We start from the raw sequence: 21399 nt of genomic DNA on the forward strand, positions 1-21399 counted from the left end.
AATTAAGGGGAAAAAAAAAGGTCTGGAATTGGAATGTATGTCTTCAAGGTCCAGAGTCTCTTGCCTTCTCTGGTGTTTCATGCTACATGACACCTGAGAATTTCAAGTCACAATATTCTGGTTTCTGATCAGGATACCAATAGAGGGCAGGAGGTGGACCTCAGTCTACTGTGTGGCATCTGGCCCAGTGGCCTGAGGCTGGGAGGTAAAGACCATAATGGACAGTAGGGGAGGGACACGGCTGACCTGAGGAACTGGGGGTTGTCCAGCAGCAAGGAGGAGAATCCAAAAGGGAGAGGGGCCAGGGACTAGAAGAACAAGGGAGCTGTAAGGGGGAGGACGGGGCAGTGCCAGAACATTGAAGAACAACCTCTAAGTGGAAAAGGCTGAGGGGAATGCGGCAGCGGGGGGCGGCAGGATGCAGGCTTGGTGCAGGGCAGGGCTGCGTGGGAGCGGGGAGGATTCTGCAAGCTGCCCTGCCTGCATCACAGGCATCCTGAGAACAAGTGCAAGCAGAGAGATCCGGCCCTTCAAGAACCACCTACCCAGCCACCCCCGCAAAGACATTGCCCAATGCCAAGGAAAAGCGAAGCAGCAACCAATTTGGGCCCCCGGAGGATGAGCCAATATCCCTGGAGCGTGACGCTGGCCACCTCTGACAGTTACCTTCCTCTAGTTGCAGAGAGAAACCAGGGAACTGTTTGTATTGTCTGCAGAGCTCCATGGACAGTGCTGGGAGGTGTGATCACACTTCCCCTGCCGGTTGCTAAGCAACAGCATGAAGATGAGGTACCAGGCTGAAGCTCTAGGAGGTGTGTGTTGGGGATGTGCACATGGCAAGAGCTGCAGAGTGAGTGCAAAGGGAAGAAGGCTCTGTTGATTCTGCTTTGACCAAGGGATCCTGGTGGGTGAAGTTGGGGAGAGCCTTGTCTAACACAGGGAACGCACAGGAGACTACAATACCCCAAATCGTAGGGAACAAATGAAGAACACTGAGTATTCACCACAGAGGAAGAGGTCTGAGTTCTGTTTAAGTCTGTGCCTCAACGACTTATCTCAGAGTAGACAGGTTTCAGGCACTAGTCTCCCTAGTTTTCAACTCCTGGAATATTTCAGATTCTTTTCCCCATATGCTCCTCAGTTCTCGTTTTATCTAGAGATAATTTTACTCATTTGGAGCTCACTTGATCTGAATTAGAAGGAAAAGCACCTTCACTTTGTGAAGCTGGAGGCCTTTCTAGGTTCTCATGGCTCGGGGGGACTATTGTTGGAACAAGCAGAAGGGGCTGGTTCAGGAGAAGGGGACTTCTCCATCTCTGGGGGTAGCTACACGGACTGGACAAGCACTTGGCACAAGAGCTTCTTGGAGGAGTGGCCTTGAAGGGGAGGTAGAGGAGACAGGACAAGAGGCAGCAGGAGCAAGGGCAGGAGACAGGAAAATAAACGGTGTGTTCTGAGAAGACTGGGTCCAACCAGCTTAACCAGGAGAAAGTCAGGTGGAATGTTATGGGCCAAAGTGCCCCAGCCCCCAAATTCACACGTTACTGCCCTAACCCCCAGTGCTGCAGAATGTGACTGTATCTGGAGCTAGGACATTTACTGAGATAATTAAGGTAAAACAAGGTCATTAGGGTGGGCCCTAATCTAATATGCCTGGTGTCCCTATAAGGAGAGTTAATTAGGACAAGGACAGGAACACAGGGAAGACCGCATGAGGACGCAGGAAGAGGACAGTCATCTGTAAGTCAGGGAGGGAGGCCTCAAAAGAAACCAATCTTGCTAACGCTTGATCTTGGACTTCCGGTCTCTAGAATGTGAGAGAACACGTTTGCTATTTGAGCTGCCCAGTCAGTGGTATTTGTTACGGCGGCTGAGCTGACTTATACAAGGGTGATGAGAAGCAAGGCTGAGAGAGTGGACCAGAGACAAACTGAGAGGAGTTCTGGGACCTTGAAAGCCTGGCCAAGGAATTCAGACTGAAAGGGATTGCACATGGGTTTTACTTAATCAGTTTAATCAGCAGAATATTTCAAAACAAAAGGCGAGGGGAAAGACAGGAGCCCCCAGTGATGAAGAGGCTGGAACCAGCTAAAAGGTCTTATTTCTTGTGGAGTGGTACCTTCTACTGCTGGTTGTGACATTTAGATGGCAACAAAATCATTTGTGCAGAAGTGGAGAGCCAGAAAGGCAGGGTGTCCAAAAACCACGTCGTGCAAGAAAGAGTGGAAACAGCTCTTTATGTGAAGCCTGGACCAGAGAAGAATGGGGTGGGTGGTCTCTACCTTTCAGGGCTGTCATACTGAAAAATGGTCACTATTCTTAACTGCTAGAGGCAGTTCTAGTATCAGTGGGGGAGAGCTTCAGATAGAGAGTTCAGCTCACTGAAAGGAAGAATCTTCTAGCAGTAAGAGTTTTCCAACAATGATGAGTTCTCTAGACAAGACATTTTCCTACAGGTGCTCAAGGAAAAGAAGAGCTTCCTCCAGGAGAAGGAGTTTGGATCAGATGACTTCAGTGATCTACACACTCCTTCCCCAAAGAATGCTGTGCCCAGTGGGGTATCTGGTCCTTCAAGATGCTCCACTTTCCTGTGGTCCAAGGAGAGTCTCCATCACTTTCCCCATTACATCTGCAAATGAGATCACAACAGTGTGGCGGGCAGAGAGCAAGTGGTTCTATGAGAACAGAGTGAAAACAAGGCTCCACAGAATCTCTTTCTTGACTTCTTTCTTCTCCATCTGCAAATGGGAAATGGAAACTCGCAAAGGGCAAAGTACCTATGATGCTGACCTTGGTCCTGAGGGACCAGACTCACAGCAGAATCAGGGTCTCCTTAATTTCAGAATCTCACTGAATGTGTGGAAAACTTACTGTGTTCCAGACACTTGAAGTCACTAGACGGGGCTGAGAGTGGACTGGAAAACAGGCAAGACTGTCTCCCAGGGCTCACAGGGAGTCTGGAGGAGTGGGGTGCCCGCTGTCACTCAAGGCCACGTGCTTGGTGGCCAGTGAGAACGGCTTCTCCGACTCTGAGCCAGAGGAGATCAGGGAGGCCCCTTGGGGGCGGCACTGTGGAAGCTGAGGCGTGTTTTAAAGGGCAAAGAAGAAGAGCGAGGAGGCAGGAGGGAATGAGGGCATCTGGGGACAAGAAACAGCCCTTCTGGCAAAGGCGTGAGAAGCAAACAGCACCCTGGGGGGCCAGGACTTTGGACACCTTTGGCGCGGGTGCGGGACAGGCTCCGTCACTCTGGAGCCGGTGGGATGAGTCTCTCCTGCGTCTCAAGAGCTCCGCACCGCAGCCCGGGGCCCCCGCGGAGGGTCACGAGCTCCTGGGCCCCCATGGCTGACCTGCCCGTGGCTGTGTCAGCCTTGTCTGAGGTTTTGGTTGTTTTTCATGCCCGAATCACCGTATGTCATAGAATCTGTCTACCTCTCACCCACTTGTTGGATCAGAAGGTCAGTGCTGGGGTTCCCAAGGTGCATCACCAGAATGCTGGACCTGCAGTCTGAGCAAAGCAGTTGAGAACAGAGGAGAAGCACAGCCCGGCTTGGTCTGCCTTCGCAGGGAACAGCCATCTGTTCCCATGGCCCCGGTTCTCCAGGTTCTCCAGCCGCTCTGCCCCCAGCAGAGGGCAGCTGCCCCCCTTCGCCTTACCCCTCACCACGCGGGCTTCCTAGATGTCAACCTGGCCTGTCCTGCCCCAAGGATGTGGCAGCATCTTTGCTTAAACACGTGTAAAGGATGATGGGAATGGTGAGGTGTCTCTTCCCATAGGAGAGGGTACCAGAGTTCCTCCAGGAGTAAAACTGTAGCTATTCAGACCAAAGCCTGCCATGGTCTGACTGTTTGTACTCCCCCAAATTCATATGTTGAGATCCCTAACGCCCAGGGTGACAGTATCAGGAAGTGGGAGGTGGAGACTTCATGAGCGGGGTTAGTGCCTTCGTAATAAGAGACCCAAGAGAGACCCCTCACCCATTCCACCAAGTGAGGACATGGTGAGAAGTGTGTCTCCAAACCACAAAGCAGGTCTTCTCGACATGCAGAATCTGCTGGTGCCTTGATATTGGACTTCCAGCCAGAACTGTGAGGAGTAAATTTCTGCTGTTGATGGGCCACTCCATCCATGCTATTTGGCTGTAGCAGCCCAAACGCACTAAGGTAACGCTTCACTAAGTCACTGCAGCTGGAAGATGAGGCTCGGGGAACCTGGGCAGCTATAATGTATTCACTGCCCTGGAAAGAAAGGGAGAGAAAGAAAAGCAAAGGGGTGCGGGTTGGGGGACACCAGAGAAAGAGCAGGATGCTATGGGATCTGTGCGTAGGGAACTGCGAAGGGGCTGAGTTCTGTGCCTGGAGGTGATGTGACGGAACAGGACCTAACAGCACAGGGGCGGCTAGAGGCACAAGGAAGTGAGTCCAGAACCCACAGAGATCATGGGGCAGGACTCAGGTGGCTGTGGGCTTGGAGCTGGGATTTCGGCCAAGCGTGACCAGACAGGCAAGTGGCAGGGGCCCCCGCTGACGTTTCAGCTACACACATTTCTGTCTTCTAAGAAGAGATGCCACTGGTAAGAATAATTGCTGAAAGATGGGGAGTCCCTTCTTCAACTTCAGGACATTTTCCCTTAGTCATGGCACTCAGAGTCAAAAAAAAAAAAAAAAAAAAAAGAGAGAGAGAGAGAGAGAGAGAAAGGCCAGAATGCAAGGGACAAGGTTAAAGAACAAGGCAGAGGTTGGAAAGAGGTTACCAAGAGGGCCTCCATGGAGAAAATACGCTGTAACTGTCCGAGGCACATCTGCAAACCCTGGGTCTCCTCTAGGGTGACCTTGTCACTAAACAGTTGTAAATAAACTGCAAAGGGCAGTGGTCCCCAGAGATGTATCTGGGTCACTCAGGGGTTCTGTGATTCCTGTGCGGTCCTGAGGTCAGGGGAGACCACCAGCCTGGGGAACCTCAGTGGCTGCATCTGAGAGGAATGAGTTCTTTGAGCAAGAACGGAAGGACAGTGTTGGGGGAAAGCAACTCTGGAAGTTTTCTGAGTGTTGAAGAGGGCAGAGCGAGGGTTGGCTCTGTGTCAGCTGGGAGATCTGGAAGAAATACAGGAAGGGGCCAAAAAAAAAAAAAAAAGAGAGAGAGAGAGAGAGAAGAAAAGAAAGAAAAAGAAGGATCAATCATAAAATGAAATTTCTGAGGCCGACTTACATGCCAAAGACAGTGCATTTTTTGTCTGAGGAAAACATTCTTAATACAGCTCTGGGGGTGGCAGTTTCCTGAGCCACAGAAGTTAGTAATCAAATTATTTTCGAGGCTGATGAGTCCATTGACAAGGCTGGCACCCAGCCATGCCATCTCATGGACGGGCTTCAGCAAATGCCCTCTCTTCTCCATCTATCGCTTCAGCCTTTGTGGATCCATTTCAAGAACTAGGGATCGGTAAGGGCCAAAGTAAACAGGTCTTGGTTGGTTTTGTTTTGTTTCATTTTTTTCAGATGCTCACTGTGATTCCATCCACACTGATGGAACACCTCCCTGGTACCTGTTGAGGGGGGCACAAGCAGCATGCCTGTGACCGCCAAGACAGATAGTCTAACTGGGAAAGATGATGCTATGGACTGAATGTTTTTGTGTCCACCCACCCCTCCCTCAACCAAACCCATATGTTGAAGCCCTAATTGCTAATAGGACTATATTTGGAGATAAGGCCTTTATGGAAGTAACTGAGGTTAAACGAGGTCATAAGTGTGAGCCCTGTTGGACAGAATTAGTGTCCTTATAAGAAGAGGAAGAGAAAAGGATGGGGATAGCTCAGTGGTAGAGCACATGCTTGGCATGCACAAGGTCCTGGGTTCAATCCCCTGTACCTCCATTAAGATTTTTTTTAAAAAAAAGAGGACGAGAGACCAGAGCTCCCCTCTTCTCTTCTTCACTAAACATGGGGCATGAGCGGACACAGCAAGAAGGCAGCTGTCTCCAAGCCAGAAAAAGAACCCTCAGTAGAAACTGACCGTGCTGGCACCCTGACCTCAGACTCCCAGCCTCCAGAACTGGGGGAAAATAAATGACTCTTGTTCAAGCCCCTACCCCCCCCAATCAATTTCGTTACAGCAGCCCATGCTGAGCAAGACACAGCACACACAGAATGAATGACAACATGAGGCAGAAGGAAAGCGCTCCCAGAGCCAGGGAGAGGGCCGAGGGGACAGAGAGGATGGTGAGATGAAGGCGCAGGGGTAAGGGCATGGCAGAGGGGGTATTTGGGTGAGGGCCTGCAGAGGGCTGAGAGATGGGGATTTGGGAAGCCCAGGTGATTCGGTCCTGACTGAGGACAGAGGACAGAGACCGGGAACTCCAGCAAGCTCTCAGGGGGCCTTGGACAGATGAGAAGTGGGACTGGATGTCAGAGTCCATGGGCACAGAGCAGGTATTTCAACCAGGCTAGGCATCAAAACCATTTTGGAAGTGCTGAGGACAAAACAAACAAAATCAAAAAGGAAGCAACGGCTGCCTGGGTCTGACTGCAAACAGCGCCCCAGGGCTCTCATTCACACCCCGAAGTAACAGAATCGTCTCTACATAAAGTGGGGTCCCCAGGCTGGTGGCAACACCGTCACCTGTAAACCTGTCAGAGGCGCAAAAGGCATCGGAGCCCCGTAACCAGAGTTTGCAGAACCCTCCAGGTGATTCTGGTGGCTCTGACGTTCCAGGAGCACCACTCTCTGCTACACTGGGTGCCTCCACCCTGAAAGTTCTGCAAAGTGCGTGCATCCTGGAGCCAGGAAGTCCTCTGCCCACCCGTCTTGTTTAGCAGCTGATGAGATTGTGTGTATCTTGTTTCATGTGAATTCCCGCCCGACGCCCATTACCTTCACAGGTGGTGGAGACCACCTCTAAAGTAAGCACTTTTCCCTCTGCCCTTGTCCCCAAATTCTCCTCAAATGTTTACTGAGCACAAGCATCACATCCCAGCAATCTGGGGGATCTGATCGGGAGACATGGGGCAGGAGACAAGGTCCCCCGCCTTCCTCCATTCCGTTTAGCAAGGCATGTACTTGTGAAAAATAATTTTATCTCAAGATAACATGTGCCTGGCACAAATGGATTGTACAGCCAAGAGCTCTGGGAGGAGGGAGGCTCGGAGAAGGCAGAACATGAGCGTCTGTGCTGTGTGAATTCCCTTTCCCTCTACCAGAGTCTCCTGGTCCGGAATATCCTTTATCCCCGTAACACCTGTGGATACCTTATTCCAACTCTTGGGGCAAAAAGGGATGTTTGGCTGCCCTCTTGCTTTGCAATAGGTTTCCTCCTCACAGATTCCCCATTCCTGTAGCCCCATCTCACCCTCCGCACTTCCCCACTGAAGGCAGGCTGGTCCTTGTGCATCTAGTCAAGCCCCTCTCGGTCCTCTCTGCCCGCTCCTCACTGCACGTGGATGTACAGAGGGAGAAAAACGGGAAGCAGGGGCCAGCCCTCGCCACCAACTTCTCTGACCAGCCACCAGTGTGAACAGCTGAGACACCCGAGCCAATGACGGGAACTCCGGGCCATGGGCACAGCACTGCTGGCCACCCTCAGCCACGCCCCAGAAATGCCTGTCTACGAGGCTCTGAGCCAAAACCTTGTCTGGGCTTGCCTGGCACGAGAGCTGCTCTGACCTGGGGCCAGAATCCTCTTTTCCAAAACAAAACTATGACTCTCTTCCCTGCTTGAAAACGCCTATCGCTGTACCTCCCGTGTATATGCTATCTTATCTGTCCTGGAGCTTCCTGTTGCTGGAGAACAAAGTCCAGTGTTAAGCGCCAACAATAAAGGGCCTCTGCAGCCTTCCAGCTTTAGTCCACCCGTCCTGCCAGGTCCAGCCTCCCTGAGCTGATCACAGCTTCCCCAACAGGCCACATTCCTTGATGCCTTATCTTTAAATGTGCTGTGCTCTCTACCTGCAAGGGCATCTCCCTGCTCTTTCTCTACCTGGTACGCTCTTATCTGGTCTTCAAAACCCTTCCCAGCATCACCTTGTCTGTAAAGCCTCATTAGCCTCCCCCGGGTAACAGTGGTGGCCCTGGCCTTTGCGCCTCCGTGGCGCTGGGCCATCCTCTGGCAGCCCACCTGCTCTCACTGTGGTTCCCGCAAGGCTCTCTCATCCTGAGGATGCTTCCTTGCTCAGCCCTGTGCCCCCAGTGCCCAGCACAGTGACTGGCCCGAGGGAGGGGCTATGTAGCGGGAGCTGAGCTGCAGATTAACCCCATCACAGCCACAGTCCCACAGCCTTACAGATGGAAACAGCACTTCCAGGAGGAGGAATGCAGACTTCGCTTCCTCGCAGAGGTTTAACACCAGGGGAAACCCTTGCCAGGGAGGACCACTTAGTCTCAATCCTGTCATTGCTCAGAAGGAAGGACTCGCTCTCCCGGTCGCTGCCACCACCGCACGGGGGACCCCACCTAGGAACTGACGAAAGTGCTAGGAAGGGATCCAGACTTTGCCTGATCTACCAGACTTGCCCCCTTACTTCCTTTCCAGACCACCACCAGTCACGGAGTGGGTCCAGGCCCCGCCAACCCTCCCCTTCTAGGTCCGAGGCTCCCTGACCCCAACTCCCAGCACACATGCTTGGGGGAACCAGACTCCGGCTGGATCCAGCCTCCCCATCAGGCCCCACGATGGCTGCCCTTCTGTGGCCACCGCAAGGTCTCTCTGAAGAGCAATTGCTCTGTCACTGCTTTCCCTTCTGGGGTCTGGGCCTCTAGGGGCCACCTCCCGAGCTGTCGCCCACATCTGGCACTTCCTCGTGTGTCTGGCCACCGCTCCCAACCTGCTCCTCTGGCCTGCCCACCTTCCTCTTTCTTTCCCTCACTCTTACCCCAAACTCTCCAGCTCACGTGTGTATTCCTAAGAGAAGGCTGGAGGGGAAACTGGGAAGGGCAGGAGCCATGTCTCTCTGAGGAGTTTGCTGGTGCATCACTAGTGAGTACGGTCTGGGAGATGGCCAGACTGTCCCACCCCCGAGGAGGGACGGGGAAAGACACCCTGTACGCGCCAGACACCCCGGGTCAGCCCTCCCGCCGGAGGGAAGGGGCCTGAACAGGGCCGACTTGAGAAGAATCTGTACCATATCGCATCCCGGAAGTCCGGCTCTGGCGACTTATAACCCTGGATCAAATCCTGCAGTCGTGTTGCAAGGTCTTGGGGTTTCTCAACCACCTCCAGAAGCCAGGCAGACTCTGGTTCTCCAGATTTAAAGAAGATGGTAAAGATAGTCCAGACAACAGAGAATACACTGTCTTGTTTCCAACTTGTAATTACAAGTCTGCTCTTTAGAATAATTTATATATGGTTCTATAGAGTATAAATGATTGGCCAGTGCTGGTTTCCTCCTCAGGAATTAAGAGGGAATAAAGAGGGACAGATGGTGTGGTCACTGGATGGACCAACTCCCTAGCTTGCATTCCTTCCTTTGTTCATTCATTCATTCATTCATTCCTAAAGTTATTCATCCATCCATCTGTCCATCCATCCATCTATCCATATGTCTGTTTTTAAATATCACTATGCTCTTCCTGTCCCCAGATTATATGTCAGGAAAGAGGAAGTTTATATTCTAGCCTTTATGGAATCTTTCATATTATGGGCTGCTCTCACAATTGCCCTCTTTTGAACAAAAATATACTGTCTGAGAAAAAATATTAGCCTGACACCACTATGATCAATGCCAGTTTAGGATGCTTACAACGCTCACCTGATAGAATTAGTTTTTTCAAAAAGGAAGCACAGTGCTATGTGGTGTCTTGTTTCCAACTTGTAATTACAAGTCTGCTCTTTAGAATAATTTATATATATATAAATATATATATAATTTATATATAGATTCAGTAACTTTTCTTGGGGTTACAGTCTTGCAATTACAAGTGCTGAATTTTACAAAAGATCATTTTTTAAAAAAGCAACACACTAAGTAGCTCCACTGTGGACAAAAAGAAATACCTTCTGAAGGATGTGATTAAACAGTTTTCCAAAGTGGCAGACGAACAGCCAATGAGTACATGAAAAGATGTTCAGCGTCATTAGTTATTAGGGAAGTGCAAGTGACAACCACAAGGAGCTGCCCCTTCATGGCCACTGGGATAGCTAACATCAGAACTGCAGACAGTAGCGAGTGCTGGTGAGAATGGGGAGAGACTGGAACTGACGTCACACAGTGCTGGTGGGAGCGTACAATGGTGCAGCTGCTGTGGACAGCAGCTTGGCCATTGCTCAAAATGTTAACCATAGTTGTTATCTCACCCAGCAGTTCTACTCCTGGGTATATAACTGAGATAAATGAAAACCTAAGTCCATGCAAAAACTTGTACATGAATGTTCACACCAGCATTAGTCTTAATGGTCACAAAGTAGAAACAACTCAGATGTTCACCAATGGATGAATGGTTCGGTAAAATGTGGAACATGCAGGCAATTGAATATTAACTGGCAATAAAAATGTCATTGCTACAACATGGATAAGCTGTAAAAACACTATGTTAAGTGAAAGAAGCCAGTCACAGAAAAACCACGAGATTGCACAACTCCATTCGTATGAAATGTTCAAAATAGACAAATCCATAAAAACAGAAAGTAGATTAGTGGTAGCCAGGGCCTGGGGGGGAGGAGAAGGGAAGGAGCTAATGGCACGAGGTCTCTTGTGGGGTGATACAAATGTCCTGCATTTAGACAGCAGTGATGGTTGCACAACCCTTTGAAGATACTAAAATTCACCAAGCGGTACATTTTAAAAGGATGAATTTAATGGTGTGTTAATTCTATCTCCAGAAAGCTGTTATTAAAAAACCAAAGAAGCATCTTCTGGAGAAATAAGAAATAGCCAACTCTGTTTAGACGGTAGGGCTGAAGGTATAGGCCAGAATACAGACAGCTGATTCAAAAAGTGGTTCCAGTGATGAGAAGGACACTGAGGTCAAGATGTGAGGGAAGGGTTGGCTGTTTCGTGAACAGGGAGAGTTGGTGAAAAGCCATATTTTAAATTGAATGTATTATTTTATATAGTAAGTGATTTAAAATGTGCATCACTATAATCACATATTAAATGTTACCCTAAAATGTTTACATATTTACATTAGCTGTTGTTTTTTTTATACAACCCTCACTAATGGGAGGTACACGTGTGCTCAGGTGCACGTGTATGTGCCAGATGCTGCCTGTGTGTTAGGTATCGTCCCCCATCTGACGCTTAGTACAGACATGGTTCTGACCTCAACAGAGCTTACAGCCTAGTTCGTCTGAATTAGAATGGAGCTGACGTTGGAGGTCATTTCTATGAAAAGTTTGTAAAACTGATTACAATACGTTGTGGGTCTTTCTCAACATCTGGCAGGGCCATAGGTTCCTTGACGCTCACATGAAAGCCTGGACTTTCTTCCCATAAACGTGTGCGTTTGCTCAGAGATGAACATTAGACATCCTCTCCCATGGCTCTCACGCACGTAGTCCCCCTTCACTCCCAGCACGTACACACCCCATGCCTGAGGTTGGATTCCTCACCTCAAGATCATTCTTTACTGAATCCACCTGAATCTGGACCCATTCTCCAGTTATGTGTGTTTAGACCCGTGAACAATGTGGACCTCAAGAACTGGAGGCCTGAAAGGATCCAAGATGATCTGAGCCCCCGGAGATGCGGGGAGGGCCCGGGGCCACTGTGGAAAGAGGCGAGGGCCTGGCAGGCACCTGCCGTCCCCACTCCGACCCCGGGAAGGCCCACTTTTACCTGGTCTACATGCTGGGCTCTCACCTAAGGTCCTCGCTGAAGAAAGCTCTCCACTAGTTAACTAAAAAGCCCCAGCCTCCTTCTTGTACAAATGAAAACCCTGAGGCTTGAACTGGCCCACCCAGGTGACTCACCCACGGTCACATGGCAGGGCGGTGACAGAGCAGTGACTTCCTGGGTCTGAGCAGCACTGTCTGTCCCCACACCTCTCCCTGGGACACAGGCTGGTGGCTGAGTGTTTAACAAACAGGGACAGGGAGGGTTTATCTAGAGACAGTCAGGTAAAGAAAGAGGGAGAAGGTTCAGAGGTCACACTGGGGACAACAGAGGGCCACCCTCTGGACAGCTCAGAGTGCAGCCACCAAGGCAAGTCCGAGGCCTGGGCGCAGGTGAGTGGAAGTCCAGGTTGCTAAAAACTGCCAGCCTTTGCCTTGCAAATCTCTCTCCCATATTCCCACCCTCCACTAAGGTTCCCTGACTTTTTCCTACTCCCTGTCTGCCTTCTGTGCTTCAGCCTGACTGGGACAGGCTCAATAAGCAGGTGGATGCGGGGCAAAAAACAGACAAGGATCCAAGGGATTCGAGACACAGGAGTAGCTCAGGAAAGGGATGATCTGGCTCCTGCTCTAAATCTCTGGGCTCTAGAAAGTCTCCATGCTCCCGAGAGACAGGAGAGCATCCTGACCCTGGGGGAGAATGTGGTCCTTGCTCTGTTGCAACTTGCTGTTGTGAAGCCTAGCACAGGGAATGAAGGAAGATTGCATCTGGCCCTGGGGAGCCAGGCATGAATGTATAGAGAAGGAGGGAGATGGAAGCCCCAATCCTAGGAATTTGAGGGCATCTGGAAGAACAAAAGAATGGATGGAACATGATCTGAGCCTCAGGGAAATCTGACTGAAGAAGGTAGAAGGGTCTGGCATTCTAGCAGGACCAAGGACTTGGGCAGAGGTTTGATGGGGAGTAGAGCAGACCAGGCTAGCTGGGGTGTAGCGCTTAGTTTGGAAAGTATGGGGAAGTTAGGCTAGAAGGTAAACGAAGGTCAGATTACAGAGGGCATTGAGTAGTCAATGTAAGGGATCTGGACTTGCCCAGAGGCACACAAGCTTTTCAGGAAACTAGAGATAAGAAGAGGAGAGACTCTTAGGTAACCCCCGGTGATTTTAGGCAATGGGGCTCAGGGGCGTGGAATAGGGAAGGAAAGAATGAGAGGCATGAAGAAAGAACCTGTAGGATTGGTGATGGGTCCAGAGGAGAAAGGGAAGATAACACCAAGGTGCTTGACCTGTGTCTAGGAGAACCATAGCTGCCGAACAGGAAGGATGCCAGAAGGAGACGGTGTGGTGGGAGAAAACGATGAATTTAGTTTTCAAAGCGTTTCAGATGAGTTGCTCAAGTAGAAACATCTCTGATTCTTGGAAATGGAGAGCTGGAGCAAGGGAGGAGGGTCAGCCAGGAGGTGGAGCCCAGGAGTTGTCTGAATTGATGGGGGTGGGTAAGGGGGAGGCAGACTTAAGTACACGTTCCTCCTTGACTCTCAGGGCGGCTGCCATACAGAGGTAGCCTTTAGACCTCTAGACAGGCTGACACTTTGTGCATAACTCCCAAAGACGAGGTCCACGAGAGAGGGCTGACACGGGAACCAAGAACACGGCAGAAGATTAAGGGGAATGGCAAATTACTTATATAACCTAGACAATTTGATGCGCCCATAAATCCCACATCTTTGAAATTCATTTAAGGACCAATTTTAACTCAGAGAACATAGAAGCCTTCAGTTACCAGCCGATACTCTCCAGGACCCCTAAATCATTCTTTTTTGTTGTTGTTTTCTTTTTTCCCCCCAAATCATTATGAACTACATAATTTACCCAGACTCTTGAGACAGTAACTGTTATATTGGCCTCCAACATGCTCCTCCTGCAAGGTCAAAATCTTCTCTCCGATTCACTTTACATGCTGCTGCCCAAATCTGATCATGGCCCCTTTGCCCAAGTTCATATCTCAACAGCTCCCTGCAGCCTTCAGAATAAAGTCCAGTGGCTCCCTACAGCCTTAGAATGATGTCCAAACCCTTCATCCACCATGCTCGAGCCTTATCTTTACTTCCCACCCTTATCTTTAATGCCCTTTGATACTCTTGGTTCAAGCCAAAATGGGTCATTCAAACCATGCCTTCCCACCTCCCTTTTATTTACACTTTTTGATGACAACCACCACCTTAAGTTTCTGTGGCCAGACCCTAGCCATCCTTTGAGAACTTTTGCAAATGCCACTTCCTCCAGCAAGCGTTCCCAGACTCCCCAGACAGAAGAATTCTCTCCATCCTCTGACCTCATAGCACTTTATTGGTGCCCCTTTTCATGGCATCGAAGTCCCCATCCTGCCTTACAGTTATTCACCTTTATGTATCATGTCCCTACCAGACTGTAAACTCATTGAGGAGATAGGCCCTCAAACCTGGGGAGAGAAGACTATACTGTGAGTGACGAGGTGGGAGAATGAGAATGAGTCACCCATGAGAAAACTCAGGCTCCGAGGGCTTCCATAACGAAGCAAGAGTGACAGGCCAAGCCTCCACTCATGTCTTTCTGACCCGAAACTCTTCATCTTTCCAGGGGTCCTGCCTGAAAAATGCCTTTTTACGGGGCATTTTTCACACAAGGCAAGTGTTTCTCCCAACGACCATCGCAGGGGTGCGCTGCGGTGTCTTCATGTTCAAATGTGCGAAGTGAAGCGACTTGCCCGAAGTCACACAGCTAGCAAGCGGAAGACTCTAAACCAGAGCTGTGTCTCCTTTCCACTCACCCACGCTGACAAACTGCCAGTGTTGGGCTGGGGGCTTGGGAACTTAAGCTCGGGGCAGCCACTTACGATGGCCTAGATGGACATTGTTGTGTTTCAGTGCCCAGCACCCGTGTAAATAGCGGGCAGAAGATAAAACGATGCTGGTAAGAGCATCCTCAAAGGTGCTGGAGTATCAGATCTCTAGTAAGCTGCCTGGAGCAGGAACTGGGGATGTGGAGAATGTACTGGAGCTGAAAAGAGAGGAGCTGGGTTCTCATTCCAAATGGTCCCCAAAACACTGGGGAGAGACTGCTTGAGGCTAGGGAGGAGGTAGGGGGCAGAGCAAACGATATTAATTAGAAACCAGAGAAAGATGGGATGCTCCAAGTGCCCAGGACCAGAGAAGGAACTGCTCTCTCACAGGGGGAAATGGTGCTCCTTCCCCCTGAAGAGCAAAACCCAAACTCAGGGCAGAATTCCCCAGGGCCTGTGTGGGTCCAGTGGGATTGTAAGGGCTGGGGAGCCTGAGAGACCCAGTTGGAAGACCCTCAGAGAAGGAAGGGCCAAAGACTGCAGTCCTGGTGCCCTCAAAGTTGCTGGGAGACTTGGCCTATTGAAAGGGAGACAAGGTCACGAGACGAGCGCTAAACCGAGTGGCAAGCTCCAAACTCCGGGCGAGGGCATCCTGTTGAGCGCCTGTCTAGTGAGTGATGGTGCCAGGTTCTGCGTGGGTGGGTTTCAGGACATAAATGGGAAGAAGGGGATGGGAAAGGAGGAAAATGTTAGTGAGCTGTCACCAGGACAGAAAAGGGGAAGGCTCCCCTTCCATGGTCTTGGCGGTGGTTGATCTGAGTTCTAATCACGTTGACCGGCTGCCTTGAGCGCTGGGAAAGGTAAGAGCTGGGGTCTGCAGCCCACCCACGGGCGACCTGGGGGTCACTCGGAAGCAAAATTCGGCCCTCTCACCCATCCACCCATCTAGGTAAAAAGTGCATCATTGGAATACGCAGTCTCCAGTCTGCTCTCTTAATCGAACTGTCATCGTGAGTAATAATTATACCTTGGGAAACAGCAGAGTGACTCAAAGGCTGCCCCCTCCCCCGCCGCCACCCCCTCGCACAGCTCAGAGCTTTGTGCTGGGTGCTGAGATCCCGGAAAGTGAAGCCACCGTTTTCTCCTGCCTGTCAGCTGTCTGAGCACCTTTGATGACCATGGGGACCCCAGGGTCCGACGGGCAGTGGCAGAATGTCTCTGTGCTGGCTAAAGAGCCAGTGGGGCCTGGGTGTTCACAGACACAGTGAATTGAGGGCAGGGGGACTCAGATTTGGGGCAGGAAGCAAATCCTGTCGTGTATGTCACGTGTGTCAGTGAGAGAGCCCACGCGAGAAGCCATCCTCTGCCCCTCCCCACCAGCTTGGATTAACTCTAAATATAAAAATAACCATGAGGAGAGCTAGCATTTGTCAGATGCCTACTGTGTGCCTGCAAAGGGCTGAATGTTTTATGCAGCCAAGGCTATTAAGCTGGTGCATAAGGCCATCTGGGACATGACAGTACTGGAACAGTCCACACAAGTTGGTAAATGTCCACCACCGCAGCACCCTGCCCGCCTGCCTCGTCCACCCCTGATTCCTGGTGACCACGGGCTCAGCAGGGTCAGTTCTGTTAGATCCCTGCCCATGCCTTAGCGACGGTTCACATGTCAACTTTTACTCCTGGTATTCTCTCACGAAAAGCCCTGTTGTCATCTCCATCTCAGAGATGAGGAAGAGAGGACAACAGAACTTAGGTAAGCCACGGTCACCCAAAGGGTCCCAGAGCTGGAGCTGGAACCCATGCTGACCGACCAAGTCCGGGCACTGGACCACTGGGCCACCAAGCAACAGGAATGTCTGTTAATCACCACCCTCTGCCTGAGCACGTCAGCAACTGTCCATCTCCACTCCAGCCATGTGACTACCTGAGAGCTCCATTCATCTGGGAGGCCAGGACCACATGGTCCCAAGCCTGTGACTCCTGGGGCAGGGAGAAAACTAGGGATCAGGAGATCAACCACGCGGAGCTCATGCAAGGTGTGTTCCCTCCCCTCCTCTCCCTCAGCTGGACTTGTCTTAGCAGTGCTCAGAACACACAGCACTGCAGCCATCACCGCGGAGGGCTACGTGCTAAGAGACATACTTTCCCCAGGGTCCTCTGAATGGGAAACGGGCGTGGGCTGCAGTAGGAAGATGGAGGCTGACACAAGTAGGGGTCTGTGTGCATGAGGGATGCACGATGCTGGGACGGGGCACACGGTACTCAGTCCCTGAAGATCTTTGGTAGGTTGGACACTGCTGAGTCTATATGGACTAGAGTTATGAGACGAATAATAATGTCCATGGAAAGATCTGCTTGGTCCCAGAACTGCACCCACATCAACAGTCCCTAGATGTGGAGAGCTATTTCCCTTGAGATGGTACTAGGTACCCGCCCCCAACCCACTACTAGCTTAGAGAATGCTAGTAAGTCCAGCGACACAGGTGTCTTTTCTGCATGATCACAGCCTTGATCGTACAAGTACACATGACAGATCTGAGTGCAGGCTCACCTGAACGTCTCACCAGTGGAACCCCTGTAACTACCTCACCGCACAGAGTTTCTCTGAACACTGTTTAGCAAACGCTGCTCTAAAGAGCTGGGGACAAAATGTTTCACTAGGCAGGGGGATGGGGAGATTTAGCCGCTGGAAAGAGGGACCATTTTTAACCCAACGGTTCCCAGAAGGGAAACACACTTTCCATTTCCTCTTTCTCTTAACAGATTCTTAACTCCCACCCGGTTCCCTTTTAGGAGGCCCCAAACTCGCTCTCACAAGTGCCCCCCTTAAAGTCAAAACAAGGCACTCTTACTTCACCTACCCTGAGCTCTATTTTTCTAATAAGGCACTCATTATAAAAATGGGATTATTGACAGCTAAATTTTAAGGCATGTTTGTCTGAGTCAGACACTGTGCTAGGTGTTTCACCTGGATCCTGGACCTTTCCTTTTTTATTTTTTATTTTTTAATTTTAGCAGAGTTGACTTACAATGTTGTGTTAATTTCTGGCATACAGCACAGTGATTCAGTTATATACAAACATACATATATATATTCCTTTTCATATTCTGTTTCATTATAGGCTATTACAAGGTACTGAATACAGTTCCCTGTGTGGATTCTCCCTTTTAATTCATTCACGTTTCCCTTCAGTTAGCTTTAATTTGAGTCACCACCCCCCCCCCGCCGCCTCCTCCAGGCCCTGTCCATCCTCCAGAAGAAGAGCTGGGTACCTCCCCCCTTTGAAGGAGGTCATCTGGGAAGCAGATCAGTGGCGAAGCTGAAGAAATGACCCCGGCTCTCCTCCTTTGCTCAGGAGCTAACCCTCTCCATGTATTTCCTCGGGGGCCTCTGAGTGTTTGATAAATATAAACAGAAACACACGAGCCCCAAGCACTTGGGGAATGTGGCTTTGGTTACCCCTGTGAAGATGCTACGCAGATGACTATCTACCACTTTTCTTCAGCCCTCCCTGGGCAACGCACATGCATCACTATGGATGTGTCCCAAAACCCGAACAAACGGATACTCGTGTCCTTTCTTCTGAAAAGAGATTCTGGGGCTCTGAGGAGCTAAGGGGCTTCTGTGCGGCCTCACATCAAGCAATTGGCCCAGCTGGGACTTGAATCCAGGTCCATCCAGCTCCAAAGACCAAGGAATTGCACGGGGTTTTGGGGTCTCTTTCAGTTTTTTAAGAAATAACAGGGCCAGTCAGTGAAGGAACCCCAGAGTGGGTTACCAGCGAACATGGGCTGAGACTCCTGGTGCCTGGGCGCACCCCATCCTTCCCTGCCCAGCAGAGGAGCGCCCTCAACCTTCCTTCTCCTAGAGGAGGGTTGTCAGATGAAATATCAGACGCCCAGTTAAATTTGAATTTCCGCTAAACAGTGAATTATGTCTTAGTATAAGTATGCCCCCAATATTGCATGGGACATACTCATCCTTGAAAAATATTCATTGTGCATCTGCAATTCAAATCTGAGTGTCCTGCATTTTCATTTGCCAAATTCTCCAGCCCCGCCCTTGAGTGGAGTTGGAGGCTGCTGGCTCCAGGTCCCAAGCGACAGGAGTTGCCATGGCAGCAAGAGCAGGCCCTCCTGGAGCCCTCCACCTCTCAACTCACCCTGCACTTCCCACGCGCTGACAGCGCACGGCTACTTTCAATTTCCTGGGTGCATCATGCTGCTTCTGGCCTCGGGTCTCAGCACTTGCTGTGCTCTGGGCTGCTCTGCCCTCCTTCCCCTCTGTGGCTCATTCTACTGATCCTTCAGGTCGCCACTTAGAGTCACTTCTTCCAGGAAGCCTTCCTGGACACCCTGACCGGCTTCTCCCACAACCCCCAGCCCTGGGCTGGTCAGTACCTGCCCCATCCCTTCCCGCCACTCCCCGCACTGCCCGGGGCTCGCGGAGGGGCTGGGTTCCCCGCACCATAGCCTCCCTGCTCCCCCCTGCCCACCTAGAGCCAGCACCCGGCCTCAGGTAGGAACCCAGCAAATGCTTCTCAGTGAAGGAATGAGAGCAGTGTCCTGGCAGAGCTGGTCTCTTGGATGTGACTACTTCCCTCCCTCCCTCCATCTTCTCTCACTTTTTCATCTCGGCCTCCAATTCGCCCTCCCCCTAGAGAAGTTGTGAAAGGCTGGGGTTAGGTCCACGGCTGCATTCCTCGGCCACAAGGGAGGGGCCTCCTCGTGCCCCTTCTGTGATCATTTCGCACCCACTGCCCCAGGGCTCATGTCCAGTCACATCCAGTTACGGATCCGGAGAAAGCTCTTCCTCTGGTTTCCTACCCCCCTGGCCAATGCCCACTCTGTGTGCAAAATTCTACTCTTCTTCTTCCCCAGCCCCTTGGAGGAGCCTCAATGGATTGAGCTCCAAGTCTGGGGTGTGGGGAGACACGAGTGTCAGATGGCTGAGGGTTAGGGCAGGTGGCGGGCCTCGGAGGGCTCAGAACATCTCCCATATGTTGCCTGTTCACCCACCCAAGGCTTTGCCCACGCACAGCCTGACAGGCAGAGAAGGCACAGAACTTAACCCTTTATGGGCATTGCGAAGGAGTTTCACAAAGACTCAGCGTGGCGGCGAGCGTTTAGTCCCCAGGCCACACACGGGCTCACACGCACTCATGCGCGCACACGCACGCCACACACACACACACACACACACACACACCCCTCAGAGCTCTGCCACTACCCCCTGCAGAGCCCTGTGACGTCCGCCCGGGCTTGACTCGGAAGGTGCCGTCTCGGGGCTGGAACCCACTGCGGGGAGCAGAGGAGGGTCCGCGGGGACGTGACCAGGGTGGGCGGGCTGCCGGGCTCGGGGAAGGGGCGAGAGCAGGACGCGGGCAGGGGCTCTAAGGCAGGAGTTGAAGCTGGATTCTGAGAGCTCTCTGGCCTGACCTTTAGAGGCAGCCGGCCTTTCCGTGCCCTCTCATCATCCCCCAGCCTTCCCTCCACACCCCCACCCCACGTCTGAATCCGAAAAGAGGACCCCTTAGTCTCAAATTCACTCCAAAAATAGAAGCCCGCTCCCTGCCGGGAGCTCCCCGCGCCCGCGGCTCCCACTTCTGGGTCCTCCGTGGCTCCTTTTCCAGGAACTCCCGGCGCCGGCGCCGGCCGGGTCCCCATAATCCCGGAGTCACTCCCCAACCCTCCCACCTCGGCCAGCCTCCAACTTCTGGCCGGACGCTCAGCCGCGATCGCGGGAGGGACTCACACGCAGGGACGCGCCGGCCCGGGCGGCGGCTCCTCGGCTCGGCCAGGTGCGGCGGGGACGGCGGCCGGCACAGGAGCGGCGGGGGCCGGGCAGGTGAGGGGCGCTGCTCACGGGGTTCTCGGCGACTCCCGAGGCCTCCGCTCAGTAAGGGCGCTGACAGGTTTGTGTTTTCCCCTCTCCTCCTCCGACTTAACCACACCCCTGTTGCTCGCCTCCCCACTTCCTTAAAGGGTGGGGTGTGTTGTCTGCGGTGCTGAGCGTGTGCGGCTCCAGCCTCTTACCATAAACTCTGAAATAGACGCTGCCGCCGATTCCCTGAGCTGCGCGCGCCCACCTGGGGGGCCATCTCTGCCACACCCCCCGGCCCCAGGCCGGGTCTTCTGCCGTTCTGCGCCCCCCGTGAGCAGGTGAGCCCCCAGTTCCTACCACCCCCTCCCTCCTCCCTCCTCTCCACTTGCAGACTTCGGGATGGCGTTCCTCTTAGCCCCCAGGTATGTCTCAGAGCCGGAGACTGCCAGCTGCCCGCCACCCTCTCAGTATCTGGGTCCCTGTGACTCTCCAAGTAGTAAGGGGCCCAGCCCCTTTCCTATCAGGGACTTTGGCAGAACTGGTCCAGGGGCCTGGAGACCATGGACCAAGTCCCTGCGCTGTCGTAGCCAGGACCATAGGACAGCAAAGAATAGTCATAGAAGCTGGGCAGCCTTTTCTCGCTCCATCTGCACATCAGGCCACTTCATTGTCCAAACATAGAGGCTGGTTTATCTTTCACTCAGGCCAGCAGGGGAGTGAGAGGTGAGGCAGTGACTCAAGAGAAATTAGCAACCCTTTTTCCTATCATTAGAAAGGTTCTAGACTTTATCCTGAGCCGGAGGAGGTGAACCAGACTTAGCATTATGTCAAAAAGCTGCTGTGTCACTCAGTGTTCCCCACGTCCCCAAAGTTCCTCTCCAGAGCCCCCAGCCCAAACGTCTTCATTCTGTGTCCTGTGAAGGACTGGGGTCTCCCAAGGTTCTAGAGAATGTTCACAATGTATTCTCTGAGGATGGCACCCCCTGGAGTTG

At 51.9% G+C, this 21399-nt stretch overlaps 1 protein-coding gene across 5 annotated transcripts in view; it reads right to left on the reverse strand.

The window, feature by feature from the left end:
- The window catches only part of PTK2B (protein tyrosine kinase 2 beta), a 117379-nt gene extending 96836 nt beyond the window's left edge, over positions 1–20543 (reverse strand). For all 5 annotated transcript variants that reach the window (XM_031692545.2, XM_031692547.2, XM_031692546.2 and 2 more), the window contains exon 1: positions 20339–20543. The gene's annotated coding sequence lies outside the window, so the exon portion shown is untranslated. The remainder of the gene's footprint in view (positions 1–20338) is intronic.
- Positions 20544–21399: the final 856 nt, after the last annotated feature.

The sequence above is a fragment of the Vicugna pacos genome, chromosome 31 (assembly GCF_048564905.1).
Source record: "Vicugna pacos chromosome 31, VicPac4, whole genome shotgun sequence".
NCBI classification, from domain to species: Eukaryota; Metazoa; Chordata; class Mammalia; order Artiodactyla; family Camelidae; genus Vicugna; species Vicugna pacos.